The sequence below is a fragment of the Marmota monax genome, unplaced genomic scaffold (genome assembly GCF_021218885.2).
Source record: "Marmota monax isolate L192 unplaced genomic scaffold, Marmota_monax_Labrador192_F-V1.1 WCK01_AAM20220418_F8-fsc00039, whole genome shotgun sequence".
Classification (NCBI taxonomy): Eukaryota; Metazoa; Chordata; class Mammalia; order Rodentia; family Sciuridae; genus Marmota; species Marmota monax.
This window is the reverse complement of record NW_026693602.1, coordinates 4,208,725-4,226,249: the sequence shown is the minus strand read 5'-3', so window position 1 is coordinate 4,226,249 and position 17,525 is coordinate 4,208,725. Positions and strand designations below refer to the sequence as shown.

The following is a 17,525-nucleotide window of genomic DNA, read 5'->3' as shown; positions in this document are numbered from 1 at the left end:
AAGTCCCAGTACAATTGTAAGGAAGAAACAGAGTGCACCAAAAGTTGTTTTGGCTTGCATAAAACATGTGCTGGTCTATTTTAAAGGCAAAGTATGATAAACTAAAGGAGAAGGAGAGAGGATGACTACTAAAAGGGGTGTATGTCAGAGACACAGTTAAAAATATTAAAAAATAGATCATGATACAGAACATATGAAGACAGGTCGGGAGAGAGGACCCGAGACAGGATGAAGAGGTTAATTTGCTTGAAAATGTAAAGAAGAATGACTGCATGACCTTCTGGGATATTGATACTGGGCTAGACTTCTCCAGGAGACAGCATCAGTGGAGCTCCGTGGTGACTGGGGACTGGGATGTGCCAGGTACAATGCTGGCTACGAAGGATCAAGGAGAAGCAGAACTGAAAACCTAGGCAAGGAGACCCTTCCAGGTCACAGAAGTTCAAGACAAAGGACGGTTGTGGATTCCCTGGAGCAGACTGACCTCACGGCCTCCGGGAGGTGCAGGGAAGTAGGAGAAAGTTTGTCTCAGGTTGGAGAGAATAGTAGGGGAGAGGGTGGCATCCTAAAGGGTCAGATTTCTGCTGTTCTGGCACAAGAAGTGGAGAGGTAAAGAAGTGCAGTGTGAGCAAGGGTCACCGGCCTTCTGTGACGCTGCAAAGGGGTGGCAGCAAATTCCGAATGGCCTCGATTCCCAGTCCTTCTTTTAAAATTTGGAACATGAACAAGTGCATTTGCTCAAACTGTGGTGGGTCAATCAGGAGCCACTGGACAAAATGTGTTCATCTTAAATCCAAAAGCAAGACAAGCCATTTTTTTGACTGATTTTATATTTTTAAAAACATGACAGCGGAATGTATTACAATTCTTATTACACATATAGAGCACAATTTTTCATATCTCTGTTTGTATATAAAGTATGTTGACACCCAATCGTGTCTTCATACATGTACTTTGGATAATGATGTCCATCACATCCAACATCCTTGCTAATCCCCTGCCCCCTTCCTTTCCCTCCCACCCCTCTGCCCTATCTAGAGTTTGTCTATTCCTCCCATATTCCCCTTCCCCACCCTACTATGAATCAGCCTCTTTATATCAGAGAAAACATTCGGTATTTGGTTTTGGGGGGATTGGCTAACTTCACTTAGCATTATATTCTCCAACGCCATCCATTTACCTGCAAATGCCGTGATTTTATTCTCTTTTATTGCTAAGTAAAATTCCATTGTGTATATATGCCACATTTTTCTATCTATTCATCCACTGAAGGGCATCTAGACAAAACAAGCCTTTGAATCTGAACTGTGTTCAATGCTCTCCTCAGCCAAAGGTAGGTTGTATCATAGTGTAGTTATGCAGATGAATGATCAAATGGCAGAAGGAACGATTTATAAAGGAGGAAAAACAAACTTAAAAAACACATGCAAAAGATAAATTTGATACAACTAACAAAAAATGTGCATCTTTCATCTAGTAAATTAATACCTTGTCCTTATCAATATAATAACTATTGTAACATTCATACATAGTATAAATTTGGAGTTAATATTACAAATATAATTAAATAACTTGTGAATGTTATAATTAAAAATTATGAATCTTAAACAGATAATAAGTATAACATCAATGCTGTATTAATGGTGGCTTTATAAATGACACAATTCTTTTGAAACCCATTGGTAGTATGCATTGAGTTAAGAAAACATCTAAGTTCTTTGATTCAGTAATACAGCTTCTGTATTTCTACCCTAAAATAATTCACCCAAATATAAAATCAGTGTATACAGAATGATGCATATCGCAGTTTAACATTTTTAAACTGCAATATGCATCATTCTGTATACACTTGGAATCTATATGTGCATATCTGGGATTGTCTGAAAAGCTGTGCATTATTGAAGGTCCATAAGTGTCCTCTATTTGGAATTGATGTGAAACTGGGAAAGGAGACTGCTCTTAGTGATAGAGAAAGAGTAGGGAGAAGACAGGATTGGGTTTTCCTGATCTAGCTCATCCCAGAGACAGGGGGACTCCCGAACTGTGATAAGGAGAATATTCCATTTCTGTTCTGGTTAAGGTGGCAGATGGCCTACTATTTGAGAGAACAAAGGCCCTATGTTCAAATTCTGAGATACTGACTATATAAGAATGATCAAATTACTTTATTCCACTGAACTTCAAATTGTTTGCTGTTTTGATGCAACAGCAAACAATATTCCTGCACCATTAGGTTGTTCTCATTAATAAGTCACTCTTTGAGGAAAGCACCTGATGTACTTATATACATGGGGTACATAACCCTCATAAAACATGAAGTATTATTTCATAAACTTAACACTTCTGTAACATCACCCACATGACACACTCTATTCTAAGGACTGTACAGAATTTAACACACTTAGTTCTCATTGCAGCCTCGAGTTGCATACTCTTGTTATCCCCACTTTACAGGAAACTCAGAGGCTCAGAGAGGGTGGGTGATTTCTCCTAGGTCACATAACCAGGAAATGGCACAGAAGGTCTACAAACCTCTAGATTCAGCTCCTATGTGATATCCAATGTGTGTGGCCTGATACTTTCCCATGATGTGAAGGTATATAAGGACTAGCTACCCTAGTAATTATTTAGGTAAGTCAAATCAAAAGTTTTTAAAGAATCACATGGAACATGTATTTTTTACTTGGTTTGTTGATATTATTAGGGGACTTTCAAAGACATCCATAAACATAATGCCACTTGTAGCTTAAACAGAACTTTTTTCATCTTTGGTAGCACCTGGTGGAAGAGATTTAGAGAAATGAGATTCAGTGCCGGCTTCGACAGCACATATATTCAGATTGGAACAATACAGAGAAAATTAGCATGGCCTTGTTCAAGGATGACACATGAATTCATGAAGCAGTCTGTATTTTTATTTTTACCACAACTCATATTTCCTTGAGCTTGCTAATGGTGCTTTGTGCCTTTCCTTAACTCCCACAAACCCTGTATAACCTTGGTAATGACCCTAAGGGCTGAGGAAGTTCCTGGAACCTGATATAATAGTTAAATTCCTACTTTAGAAATGCTTAACTTTCATAAAATAGCAACACCAAGAAAACATCTTTCAGTTATGCTGTGTATTATAACTTAGAGGCAGTTCGTTTGCAAGTTAATATGAGGGCGTATACAAGCTGTAGTCAGCAACTTACGAAGCTGCATTTGTTAACTGAATTAGGCAAGTATAGATCTTTATGTAAATTAGTGCTTTATAATACATATGATTGTAGTTGCTGTTCAGAACTACAATTAAATTATATGATTGTATTTAGAAAAGACAAATGAGATTTGTAAAAACGGAGACCAGTGAGGGGACCAGAGAATGAAAAGGAAAAAAATGACTCAGAACAGGACATGACAGTCCTCGGACCCTGAAAGGCATGTCCGATGCACAGGCTGGATTTGTTCTGCACACAATTAAAGAAAAGCAGTTCTGCTGAGGTCCCTTCCCGCCCTGAGATCCTATGAGCCTACGGTGCTATAGTCCAATCAGGGACAGTTATTATCTAGGCAAAGCAGGACAGGTTCCCGGATCTCTCTATGGAGAGCTCCCAGGAGCCACATGAAGGTGAAATGGGGACATTCCAGCTGCGAGTCAGCCTTGAGGCTCCTGGTGCTCAGTGGCTACTCAGTCCCTGTTTGAACAAGGACACAGTTGCCAGGTTAGAGGTCACAGACCCACTCCAGGGCTCTCCTTCCAATCTCTAGTCCCTCCTTGCTAATCTCCCAGACAAGTGGACACTGTGGAGTGGTGTGAAAGGTGAAGGACTGCAGCCCAAGTGTGAACGTGACAGACACTGGGGGAAGGAGCAGAGATGAACTGAGGTGACGTTGGAAGAGCTCCTTAGAGTGTCTGTGCTTGTTGGCTGATTTCAGGCAGTGTACGGAAGTTGGGGGACAAGCCAGGAGACCGTCTCTGCTGGGACCCTGCCTCTGTGAAGAAACCCTCCTGTGGCCATGGATTATTCCAGAGTGTCTAGGAAAGATGAGGTACAGACACCAGGAAAAAGATGGATTTGATTTCCTCTACAGCACAGTGGAGAGGGAATAAGGAAGAAACCACTACCTCTCATAGTTTTAACTTGCTGCTTGAGCATGTCAGCTAGAGGGCAGGTGACAGGGAACCTCCTAAAGGGGACCCAGAGTCTCCACATCTGAGCTGCCCAGGGTGCCGTGGTTGACGGAGGGAAAAACCACTGAGGAAGTGTGTATTCACGCCTCACAGTGTGCCCATATGTTTGTATGCTTAAAATTCCATGAGAGTGCTAGGCGCGGTGGCACATGCCTGTGATCCCAGTGGCTTGGGAGGATTGGGAATTCAAAGCCAGCCTTAGCAACTTGGCGAGGCCCTGTCTCTAAATAAAAAAATTAAAATGGCTGGGGATGTGGCTCAGTGGTTAAGTGCCCCTGGGTTCATTCCCTGATAGAAAAAAAAAATTCTATAAGAGCTTTTTCTTGTGAATTTCTTTATATGATGAAAATGATGATTTGGAAACACAAATATGATGATTTAAATGTCTGACGCTCACAGATAAGAATGAAGCTTTTTTTTTTTTTCCTATTATTGTCTAAAATCTGTAGAATGATCTTTTGATGGCTCTCAGGAGGCTTTCTTTGCCTGACAGAATGTCATAATAAAACAGATCACTTAGAAAACATTCTTTGGCATTATGTTTTGGGGTCACTGATCTTTTGGGGTGTTCCTCTTTGTTAAGATCCTTTGCTAAAAACACCCTTGTTTGCCATTTCTTGGTAGAGCACAAAGGGGATTTGTATTGGAGGCATCTCTCCATTGAGCAGACATCCTAGAACTCTTTGTTTATTCAATGAGTGCCTAATCACACATACCTTTACTGAGTACCCCCGGAAACCATTGTGCTAAAGTCCCGGGAGATGCACACCTGAACAGAGGGTTGCAATCCCATAAGGTAAGTGCAGTGTTAAACATGTACCCAGGTGTTTGGGGGTCAAAGAGGAGGAGTACTGTGAGCATTTAGGAAGTGTTTTAGTCAGCTTTTACCACTCTGTGACCAAAAGACCTGACGAGAACAACTTAGGGGAAGAAAAGTTTATTTTGGCTCCTGGTTTCAGGGGTTCAGTCCATGGTCAACGGACTCCACAGCTCTGGGCCTGAGGTGACACAGAACATCATGGTAGAAGGCCCAGTGGAGGAAGGCTGCTCGCTTGATGGCAACAAGAAAGCAGTGAGAGAGAGAGAGAAGGACCAAGGTGCCACAGGGAGGTTGAACCCTTCCAGAGCACGGCCCCAGGAACCCGCCTCCTCCAGTCACGTCTCACTGCCTGCAGTTACCACCCAGTCAGTCCGTTCAATCTAGGATGGGATGACTCGTTACAGTGGTCATAACCCAATTGTTTTACCTTGGAATATTGCTGCATTAGCAGGAGCTTTGGGGGGAGGGAACCTCATACTCAAACCATAATAGAAAGCTTCCCAAGAAAGTTACAGATGGACCCAAACATTGAAGACTGAGTGGGAGTTACCCAGGCAGGGGACAGGGCAGAGAAGTGGGGAGAACCGTGTTGCCTGACAGCTGTGACAGCACAGCCAAGATGTGGAGCCAGGGAGGGGCCTGGTGAGTCTGGATACCCAGACGCACATTGGTGATTCCAGAACAGAGCAGACAAGGCAGGAGAAAGCAGGAGTTAGGCTGGAGTCAGAAAATTCCAGAGAATTGATCCTGTTATCTCATAAATAACAAGGAGGTGTTTAGGGGTAAGCCACAAAGTGAACTTTATGTTTTTGGCAGATTTTGGGGTGTGAGGAGGGAGAGCTTGAGGGCCCTGAGAGGGAATCTGCCCGTGCCTCTCTCCTAGCCTCTGGTAGATCACTGGTCATCTCTGGAGATCTTTGGCTTGAAAATGTACCATCCCATCTTTGCCTTCGTCTTCCCATGGTGTGTGTGTGCGTGCGTGTGTGTGTGTGTGTGTACGTGTGCACAAATTTCCCCTTTCAATTAGGGGACCAGTCAAACTGGATTAGGACCCACTCTAATGAGCTCATCTTAGTTTCACTAATTATATCTGCTGTAAGCCACATTCTAAAATACTGGAGATTATGACTGCAACATATGAATTTGAAAGGGGGGGACACAACTCAACCCTTAACAGGTGACAGAAACAAACTGCAGAGGCTTATTTATTTATTTAGCAAGCTTTGAGTCTGCATAGGTTCCTCTTTGGGAAATGAATAAACAGAGAAACAGAGAAAGAAGACATATAGTGGCTAACAGATCTTTTTTCTGGAGCTGGAAGAAAATGTAAGAGAAATTGAGTGACCTGTTTAAAATGAAGAAGAAGATGAGACTTTTGAAAACAAAAGCAGAAAGTCAAGGGCGATCCTGTAAAGGTGAAAGTTCAGAGGAGGAGATGGCAGAGAAGTTGAGAGAACAGGGACCTGGAGACAAGGAAGAAACCCGGGGAACTCAAAATGTCGACGGCCACATAGAAATCCGAGGGGGTGAAAGAGATGAGCAGACCCTTGTGTAGAGCCACTTAGTATCTTGAAAAGTTATTGTAAGAGTTCTTTCCTCCCTATATTTTCTTCTTTTCCTTCATCTCTTTCAAACAGATAACTGGTTCCCCAACCTCCCTGTTTTAGGAGATAGAGGGTAGGATGGAAAGACATGTTTCCTGAAAAAACTCTATTCCTAGCTTTTGTTTTCCCATAATCCTAGAAAGGGAGTTAATCTTTTTAATCAACATGTACTATTTGTATACATTAGTGGGGTGCAGCATACTACATTAACACCTTGTGTGCTGATCAAATCCACCCTCCCTTTAACCAACCTGCCCTTTCCTAAGCTCTAGAAATCACTATTCCACACTCAGGTTAACTCCCCTCCCCTGCCCATTTTAAACTTCCACACATGAGAAAGAATACATGGTACTTGTCTTACTGTGTCTGACTTATTTCATTTAATTATGTCTTCCAGTTCTATTCATTTTACTGCAAATGACAGGATTCCCATACTTTTCACAGTGGAACAACATTCCATTGTGTGTATGGATCACATCTTCCACATCCATTCATCCACTGAAGGGCAGCTGGGTCGATTTCATATCTTAGCTATTATGAATACTGCCACAATAAATATGGGCAGATATGTATCTCTTTGATATGGCTGATTTCATTTCCTTTGATCATACCCCAAAGGGGGGGGTAGCTGGATCCATCGTTAGGTCTATATTGAGTTGTTATGAGGAACATCCTTATTGTTTTCCATAATGGCTGTATGCACTAATTTGCATTCCCACCAACAATGTATGAGAGTTTCTTTTCCCTCTACACCCTCCCCCGAAGTTATATTTTACTTTTTTAACAATACCTATTTTTTTTTTTTTTGGTACCAGGAACTGAACCCAGGAGCACTTAACCACTGAGCCACATCCCCAGCCCTTGTTTATATTTTATTTAGAGACAGAGTCTTGCTGAATTTTTTAACGGCCTCACTAAGTTGCTGAGGCTGGCTTGGAACTCAGGATCCTCCTGCCTTAGCCTTCTGAGCCACTGGGATTACAGGAGTGGGCTACTGTGCCCAGCAACAATAGCCATTCTAACCGTGGTGAGATGGCATCTCACTGTGGTTTTGGTTTGCATTCCCTGTGGCATGCCCCTGAAGGGATGGGCTGTTTAAAGAGCTTCCTTCCACCCTTGACGCTGTAAGATCTACAGCATGACCTGGGGAGGAGGAGGTCCAATGAAAACTAAAACTAAATTTTCTACCAGGCCTTCAGAAATGAGCTCTGAATCAGAAATTAAGTAGCATCTCTGCCTTTGCCAATGTCTCAGAGGCGGGAATGGAATTTAAATCAGCTATTGGAGAAAACCTCCCAAATGTATAGAACATTGGACAAGAAAATAAAACTGATCAGAGGAATGGTAGTTATGGAAAAGTCAGCCACAAGATATGCAAAGCTCAGAATAGCATCCTCAAGACATTGGGTATAAAGCAGGTCAGGGCAGACCAATCAAAATTAAAAGCTAAAGAAGCTGGACGAGGCACCCTGCCACCGGCTCCTAGACTCTTTCCGAATGTGGCTCCAGCAGGCAGGGTCTCCCCGAGCTGGGCCAGTTGCTAAGGAACTTGGTCACCAGGTGATCCAGGACAGGTGCACTGGCTTTGGGGCACTGCGCTAGACGCCAGCTCCTGTCAAGCATCCTGTCCCTGCACCTCGGAACCAGGCGCCTCCACCTCCATCTCTCGTTGGGCAAGTGGGAGAGCAAGGACCCTCTTGTGCCCAGCTCTCCAGCCCACGCCCGCCACGTTGTGCACCCCAGAGCTCTGCCCCAGAAACCCTCCACGTTGAGAACCTACAGATCCAGGAGCGGAGCCCAGAAGCGTTGGGGCGTTAATATCCACAGCTTCCAGGCATGTGAATACTGAAATGCACAAAGTAAGAGAATAAGCAGCACCAAACAGAGGGAGTCCGAATGACCCAAACAATGCTATCTGGTATTAGACCATGCTAGAGAAGACAGCAAACAGGAAACAAAGCAATGCAATATGATTCCCTCTTTTTTCAGCAGGACTTCTGAAACTTAAAGGCAGGAGAATGCCTTTCCTGACAGAACTGCATTTCTTAGCACTAGAGCTATCAAGCAGCAGTGGCCGGATGCCAGCTCCTGGTTTCTTGAGATTATACTCAGGAAAAAAAAGAAACTCTTCATGATAGATGAGAAAATCCTATCAGAATATTATACAATATTAAGCATTGTAATAACATTCATCAATTTTTAACTTTAAATACATCCACTGCTAAAGAGACTGGGGTATAAATACACAATGGAATATTACTCAGCCTTAAAGAAGAATGAAATTATGGCATTTGCTGGTAAATGGATGGAAATGGAGACTATTATGCTAAGCGAAATAAGGCAATCCCAAAGAACCAAAGGCCAAATGTTTCTCTGATATGTGGATGCTAATTCACAATGGGGAATAGAGGTAGTTTGGACTAGACAGAGGGGAGTGAAGGGAGGGGAGGAGGCATGAGGGTAGGAATGATAGTAGAATTAATTGGACATTATTACCCTATGTGCATATATGATCACATGACCTGTGTGACTCTACATCAGGTGCAACCAGCTGAATGAGCAGTTATACTCCATTTACGTATGATGTGTCAAAATGCATTCTACTGTCATGTATAACTAATTAGAACCAATAAAATATACTTAAAATATATTTAAAAATAATAAAGAAATACATCCATTGTGCTGGGTGCAGTGGTGCACACCTGTAATCTCAGCAGCAAGGGAGGCTGAGGCAGGAAATTGCAAGTTCAAGGCCAGCCTTGGCAATTTAGCGAGGCCCTAGCAACTTAAGTGAAATCCTGTCTCACAATAAAAAATACAAACAAGAAGTGCTGGGGATGTGGCTCAGTGGTAGAGAACCCCTGGGCTCAATCCCCAGTACAACAACAACAACAAAAAAAATCCATTACATTCTTTCAAGAATTTGTATATTTATGTGGTAAGTTATTAGTTTTCTATTCAAATTATATCTTTTATATAAACCTTTCACGTTGGTAAATTGTTTGCTTTTCTACCTAAATTTATCCCAGATCCACTAAGTTTACTTGTCTTGCAGTTCCTACATTTGTTTTAGAAGCTCCACTACATACTGAAGTCTGAATTTGAGCTTAAACTTTTCCATATTTTTCTATTAGGTGGCGACTCTCACAGGTCTGGCTTCTACAAGGAAAAAAGGCCAAGGGCCAAACTAGCGTATCCAGTGTTCTGTCTGGCTGGGAGAAGCTGTTACTCTGGCACAGGTGGTCAGGATGGTACTGGGGAAGGCAGCCCTCTGCTTGCCATCTCTGGACCTTGAATGGGCTACTCAAAAGAGCCCTTGACTTGGAAGGCTTCCTCATCACTAGGTAAGAGCCCCACAGTCTCTGCCCAGTTCATTGCTTTGTTCGGGAGTCTCTTTCCCTGTTTCAGACTCAGTGTGTTCTCTTTTGTTCTGCTTAAGCATGTGCATCTGTGTTCCCAGTTTTCAATATTTCAGACTCTACCAGGGAGAGATGGTAGAGATACTAGAGGGGTGCATGGAGCCCATTCATGCTGGGAGAACACTACTGAAGCCGATGTTGCTGTGCCTTCTCTCTGTGTAAGTAAAGCATCACTCCATCCAGGGCTGGACTGCCGTGTGTTCTCCTTGTCTACTCTGACGGCAAGATCCTCCCCTGGGGTCACTAACCTGTGCGAGGTGTTCTACTCCCTGGGATTGATAACTGGTGCACAGAATCTTACCAGGTAGTTTCCAGTATGAATGAACCTTGCCTTTTTTCTGCGATGATGCTGTGGATTGAACCCAGGGCCTGACATATGCTGGGCAAGGCCTCTACCACTGAGCTACACCCCCAGCCCCTTATTTTCATTTTGGACATAATTCTATGCTGTGTTCTTGCCCTAGTTTACCTAGTTTATCATTTAAAAAAAAAACTGGACACTACACTATTTTAATAATAATCTTTTTTCTATACTACAGTGCAAATTTCAACCTGTATCAAGACGAACATCATGTATATATTGTGTATGGGTATGTATACATATGTATAATCAATTTTCTTATTTTTATAGTTTACTAGTTTAGTTATAAAAAGCTCAGTTTTAAGAGGCCAAGTATCACATGTGAATACACTTATGAGTGGTCAGTATAGCTTTATTTAAAAAATTGTGTGTTATTGAATGAATGGAAAAACTTTGATAAAACACAATCTATTAGTTACTTGCCATGATAAAACAAAGCAAGAGCTTGTTACATCAAAATAGTGGGGGGGGGCAAGTTTATATACTTTATGTTCAAAGATTTTAAAAATTCTAGAATATCCTGAGAATGATGGTTCAAAACATTTTAAATGTTGATTTAGGATTGAGAGTACAGCTTAGTGGTAGAACACATGCTCAGCAAGCACCAGACTCTGGGTTCATTCTCTAGCAACACACACGCACACACACACACACACACACAGAACAACACAGCAATTTGATAAAATGGTATTTTTAAAAAAAGAAGACATAGTACATAGAAAAGGGTAGTATAGCACAGACTGTATTCCTTAAACCCATATTAGATTATCAGTGTCTAGAAATTAGGGTGTCTGGGAAAATTCACTGGTGAATGGATAAACAAACCATGGCACAGTTGTACCTGGATGAAATCCTACTCACAATAAAAAGGAATGATGTGCTGATTATGTGCAGCTACACAGATGGCTTATGAATGAATGATGCTAAGTCAAAGCAGCTAGACTCAAAAGGCTACACAGGGTGAGCACATTTACATAACATTTGGGGAAAGGCACTGGATAGAGGAAGACAGTTGATCATTGGTTTCCAGGGGGAGGGGAAGGGTTTTAATAAGAAGGGCTTGAATGAGGAGGGTTGGAGGACGTGGATTTCCAGTGGCTCATCATTATGGCGATGGTGGTTACATAATTCTATGAAGATACCATATGGTAGAGTTCATAGAACTATACACCGAAGAGACTGTTTTCACCATATGTGAAAAAAAGAAAGTTCAATGATAAACCAACCCTCAAATCAATTGTCAGATTGAGAACAAAATTAAAGAGACTTCTAGGACTCTGAATGATTCGACTATTGTCTACTTGTTGTAATTTGAAATGTGGGGAAAAAATAACATTGCAGACAGAGGGATATCTCTTTTTAACATCATTCACAAAATTACATGAAAAAGCTGACAATAAAAGTACTAGAGAAAATATAAAAGATTACTTTTATCGACCTGGAATAGGAAAAGCATATTAGAATCACACAAAGTTGGTAAAAAGAAACAAGAAACTTCCGATCTATTTTGCTAGGTCACAACGTAAAACTTCTGAGAGTTAACCACGAATGCAGCTAAAATCGACTCAGTCAACGATGCTTTCCACACCCCACCGCATCACGCAGGTACCTTTCTCTCCTGGGTGTTCTTTCTCACCTGCGTTGCACTCGCAGGCTGTGTCCCCTGCTTGGAAGGGCTTTCTCTCCTCGGGTTTGGCCAACTCCTCTTCACCCCTGAGACTCAGAGGAAGTATCACCTCCTCCAGTTCATCCTCCCTGTGCAGTCCCCCGGCGGTGAGGTACCTTTCAGAGATTCCAGGTTCCCTGCACATATCCCCCACATGGCTCTTCCCATTTTTGGGGTGATTGTTTATTTGTGCACGTGTATCCTTGGGGGACTAGGAGAGTTTCAGCACCCAGATGCTACATCACTGTCTCCTTCTGCCCTGCACCTGCCAGGCACACACAAACACAACCCAAGTTTCAAATGAGCTAATTTGGTCCCATTCAAGCTAAGTAATTTGATTGGGACTTCTTAACAACTCAACAAAGTCCCTCTCTCCCTTAGATAACCTGTTCTTTCCAAATTTGCCCTTAGTAACTGGTAGTGACTATGTAGTTGACTATGTAGAGACAGTTGGCTTCAGTCTCTTAAGTGGATTGATTCACTTGATTTCATTGGTTATTTATGAACCCCACATCTCTGGCTTGCCTACATTGTCATATATGGCCTGGCCTATAATCAACTAAATGATTTAGGTCTTTTGACTTCAGCCAGTCTTTTAAGTGTTAACCAAAACTTTGGCCAGCACAAATCAGTTTTTTTTTCCCATGATTTTGAGGGCTCTGACCTGGAAACAGGCAGAGTTGCTAATATTAGAGAAATATATGAAGTGTAGAGCTTTTATATGATTGTGGCTATCATAAAAAAAGCAGAAAAATAATAAAAAGAAGCTTAAAAAGGTGGGAGAAGATATTTGTAATATTTGCTATCTCTTCTGGGCCTGAAAATACCGCTTACCTCCTCTCAGGCTCTTGGGATGGACATTTACAGTAGCCCTCCTCCCACCTGCCCTCCTGTCCCCAGGGCTGGTTCAGGCCCCACTACAGGTTGGCTGTCCTGGAGGCTGGATTCTAAAACTTTGCATAAAGTCAACAGGTGTGATAACTTGGAGTGGTCTGCTGTTTTCATTCCCCTCTTGGGTGTGAAACTGTATCCACCCCCATCCCTCTTTTTAGAGACTATGATTGTAAGTTCATTTAGAACAGGTTTTTGTTAACTCGGTTTTCCTTCCTATTTCACCCTTTTGAATATGATTTAGGAACTCCATCATATGTCTTTTACTTAACAAATACTTTCAACACTCAATATGCTTCAAAAACTGTTCTAGGCCCTATAGATAAAGCAGTTTACTTGCCCTCCCCAAATTATATTAGGATTAAAGTAGAGGGGGGAAAAAGATAGTAAACAAGTAAGTAAATTGACAATATTTTAGGTAATAATCAATGCTATGTAGAAAAATAATGCAGAATAAGGGATGGAGAGTGACTGTCAGCTGTCATTTTGATGCACTACTCAGAACAAGTGTCACTAATAAGATGGCACTTGAGCAGAAACCAGAATGAAGTAAAAGAACAAACCTGAATCTAATTCAGGAGGTGATCACAAGTGCAGAACTGAACAGAGAGATGGGCTCCGAGAAGGGAATGACCACACAGGGATTCCAGGTGTATTACTGAGCACCTCCATGCCTTTTCCTTCCTCCCCTCGCACCTCGCCTCCATGCCTTTTCCTTCCTCCCCTCGCACCTCGCCTATCTGTGAGGGTCCTTTCTTCTCTGGGTGGTTATTGATTGCTAAGCTGAGCTGAGGAGTACAAAATGAAGGGTCTGAAACCTGCAAGCACTACTTCCCTTCCAAGGCCAGGCAAATCTCTAGGATTCAGAGGCTGAGGTTCCAGAAATGGAGTGTCAATGACATGGGAGCTGGAGTATTACAGGGCCATGAACATGGCAGACAGGAAGATTTGAATTGGAATCCTTGCTGTACAATTTGCTCACTACATCAAACTAGGCAACTTCCTAACTTTCTTTTTTTTAATAAATAATAATAATAAACACTTCCCTTCAGCTTCGTTATAAGACGCATAAATCACAGATTGCATGTAAAGCCCTTGCTGTGCAGTGTATCCACGCTAAATGGAAGCTGTTGTTATTGCTTCAGGTAAAAGATAAGGGCTCACTCAACTGCAAATCAGTTTGCTAGAACTTGAATGGGAACAAGGGCAAAGAGCAGAGGAAGACAAGACAGAGATGAATGATTAGTGACCAGTGAGGTCTTTGACCGTGCCCCTCCAGGACAAACTGAAGTCCAGTAGGACTCAAGTACCAAGAAGAGTTAGGGGATCATGGCCCTTCACTCCTGCCCCCCAGGAAACCCGCAGAAGGCCCAGGTTTTCTCAAAGGCTTCCTGGTTACTATCTGACTGCCTCCTGGGACTGACCTTGCTGGGCCTAGGCCCAGCCACCAGGCTGCCTGACCTTGAGGGCTGGCTTTCCAATTCGAGACAGGATTGAAGACAGAGAGCTAGTCAGCCATTTCTGAATCTCTTTAGGGAGGGCAAGAAATGGGAGGCCATTTACGCAGGCTCCAAATGATGTGGCAACTGTGGCTAAGTTTAAAAAATCCTTTGGGATTTCTACTTGAATTTGCTAAATAAGCACTATCAGTATTGACTTGAAGAAAGGGTCAAAAATCTTTGTTTCACACAGAATGGTTTGCACTATTATTTGAGAAAACCACTCTTTTCTCAATGCTCTTCATTGTAGCCTTTGTTGTAAGTCGAATGTGATCAGTCTGTCCGTCTCACCTGTGTCACTCACATGTTGCCAGAATCATCATGGCTCTAAAATAAAGTTTTGGTACTTCTATAACTCCACTAAGATTGCTTTGGTTCTTCTAGATCCTTTGCATTTCCCATTAATTTTAGAACCAGGTTTCATTTCCACTAAAATAAGGCAAAACAAAATTAACATTTACTATAGGTTTGCTTGGAAAGCTGAGCCAAATGTCTTTATAATATTCAGTCTTCCAATCCATGAATATGAAATTTGCTTTCATTAGTTTTTTCCTCTTTACATTTCTTCAACAATATTTTATAATTACCAGTAAAGAGGTCTTCACACACATCTTGTTGGATTTATTTTGAGGTAAATCATGAATTCTGATGCTACTGAAAATGACTTCTAAATTTTCTGTCCATACTCTCTCCTCCTCTTCTGAGTCTGCAATAATGTATTTCACACCTCTCCCCTAAGCCTCATTTATTTTATACTGTTTTCTGTGTTCTCTATATTGTAGACCTTTCTCCCTAAGTTCACATTTATTTGATACTGTTTTCAGTATCTTTTATTCCATTTTTTTTTTCTTTCTCTGTTTCTGTCTGGACATTTCTATTGACTTTTCTTTTTAGCTCATCAACTTTTTTTGGGGGGGGTGCATCTAACTTTCTGTACAATTTATTATCTGAGTTTTTAACTTTAATTATTATTTTATCTGCTATGGAATTTTAATTCACGTCTTACTCTCATAAAATTCTTCATCTTAAACAAATTAAATACAAACTTTTAAAAGCCTGTGTCACAAACGTCAATATCCGATCGTCTTTGGGTTTGATCCTATTGTGTTTTTCCCTAGTCTTGCACCAAGGTATGCTTAGTGACTTTTAAATTTAATGCCAGGTATTATATATGAAAAATGGCAGAGGCTCTGGGTGATGGTATCATCATCCAGAGAGGATCTACCTTCTTTTTGACACTCCGTGAAAGTAGACAGAGATCTCCCTGACAGAGGTTGAACTTGTTCCTGGGTGTCAGTCTTGATAAAGACTCTGTGTGGGGTCACGCTCTTGGGATACAGACTAGCAGGAGCTCCAGCCAGCAGCCTGGGGTGTTGGCATCACCTCCTTGTCTGGCCCTGAGACCTCATTCTTACCTCCCTGGTCTGGTGAGAAGTTGAGGTCAACCTCTTGCTCGTGTGCTGCCTGGGAATCAGCAAACCCCCAGAAGGGAGAGGGACCCCCAATATGCTTCAAGCCTCTTCATTTGTCCTCCCTCCATGACATGAGCTCCATCTGTCCTCTGTGCCTTATCATTCTCAAACTCTGATTTTTGTCTGTTTAGCCTCAAGAGACTGTCCAAATATCTGATCAGCATCTTTGCCTCTTCATTTGACATACTAAGCTCTTTCCCCTGAACTGACAAATAATTGGAGAATTTCTTAACAGAGAAAGCTGAGCCAAATGACGTGGTCACCTCCACACACAATTTGTCCAGGACCTGGATCCCTGAAGTCCTTGCTTCCTTAATGACTTTCTTATGCAAGGGGGTTTTATTCAGTGTTTTGGTATCTTATCCAACTTTTCCAGTTGTTTTTGCAATAGTGCTCATCTGCCACAGTACAGGTCGATTTAACTTATAGTAGCTCACTAATAATTATAAAATTGTTTTATACTGGAAATCCCTAAGGATATCAAAGGATCTAAAACAGGTAGAGTATTTGCTTTCACACACATCTCCTAAATTTTCTTTGTTTCTTCTTCTTTTTTTTTTGCATCTATGAGACACCCTGGACCAGTCTCTTAAAAGTGACTGGGTTGCACTGTACTCTGCAGCCATAAGTTTACACCTTAGTGCCTTTTGTGCAGACTGAGCAGTGTTTGCTACCAGCTAAAAACTAAGGGGACTGTCTTTAGTGTAAATAGTGAGAAGCAGCAGAGAAGTTCGTGTTTCCATGATCCAATGGATTCTAATGCTTCCTGGGGACATGGTGGCCTGTGGCTATAGCAAAAGCCTCTGTCCCCCATCTGTCTAGCCTGTGCTAGGGAAAATTACTCAGGACACACCTTCTGAGAGGAAAAACTGCTGAGTATCTTTTGTCAGGGCTGGGTAGAAATATTGGCCGTCAAGCAGAGTTGTAGCAAAAGATTGCTGGATTTGCTTTTTATTCTATAAAATTCAAGTAGAGTTTAAACATCCAGAGTCTCAGTTCCTCTCTTGGAAAAATTAGGCACTTGGGGGCTGGGGCCATAGCTCAGTGGTAGAGTACTTGCCTTGCACGTGTGAGGCACTGAATTCGATCCTCAGTACCACATAAAAATAAATAAATAAATAAGATAAAAAAGCTTCAAAAAGTTTTCAAAATAATTAGGGATTTTGGACCGAGTAATTTTTGATATCTTTTAAAACATAAAAATGATAGTCTGTAAATGGGGTTTTTTCTGTACTGTGGGTGTAGAACCTCATTGTCTCAGTTACCTCCTGTCAGAGGAGGATTCAGAGTTCAGAATTCTGACTATTTGGATCTGTTACTCCAGTTACTTGGGCCCACACAGGGCAGACTGGAAGGTGGGGAATCCTCTGTCACCCATCAGCTCTTCCCAAGTGCCTGAGGTCGCTTGGATGGGCAAAGTGGGGCTACTGCAGCCACATGGGTGCCGGGAGAAAGGCCCTGATGAGGACAGAGGGGCAGCTTCTAGAAGAAGGAGGGGTTCCAGTTAAGCCATGGCCCAAAACCATCCATCAGCATGGGTTAACAGAAGGGATGTGTTCTGGTGTCCAGAAAATAAAACCCGCATGTTCCAAGAGGAGTCTAGCCTTGACCTGTTCTGC

At 42.0% G+C, this 17,525-nt stretch overlaps 1 non-coding gene across 1 annotated transcript; it reads left to right on the top strand.

Moving 5' to 3' along the window:
- Positions 1-2,810: 2,810 nt before the first annotated feature.
- Positions 2,811-2,916, top strand: LOC124103140 (U6 spliceosomal RNA). The gene has a single exon (XR_006855116.1). It is a non-coding gene; the product is annotated as a U6 spliceosomal RNA (small nuclear RNA).
- The last annotated feature ends 14,609 nt before the right edge of the window (positions 2,917-17,525 follow it).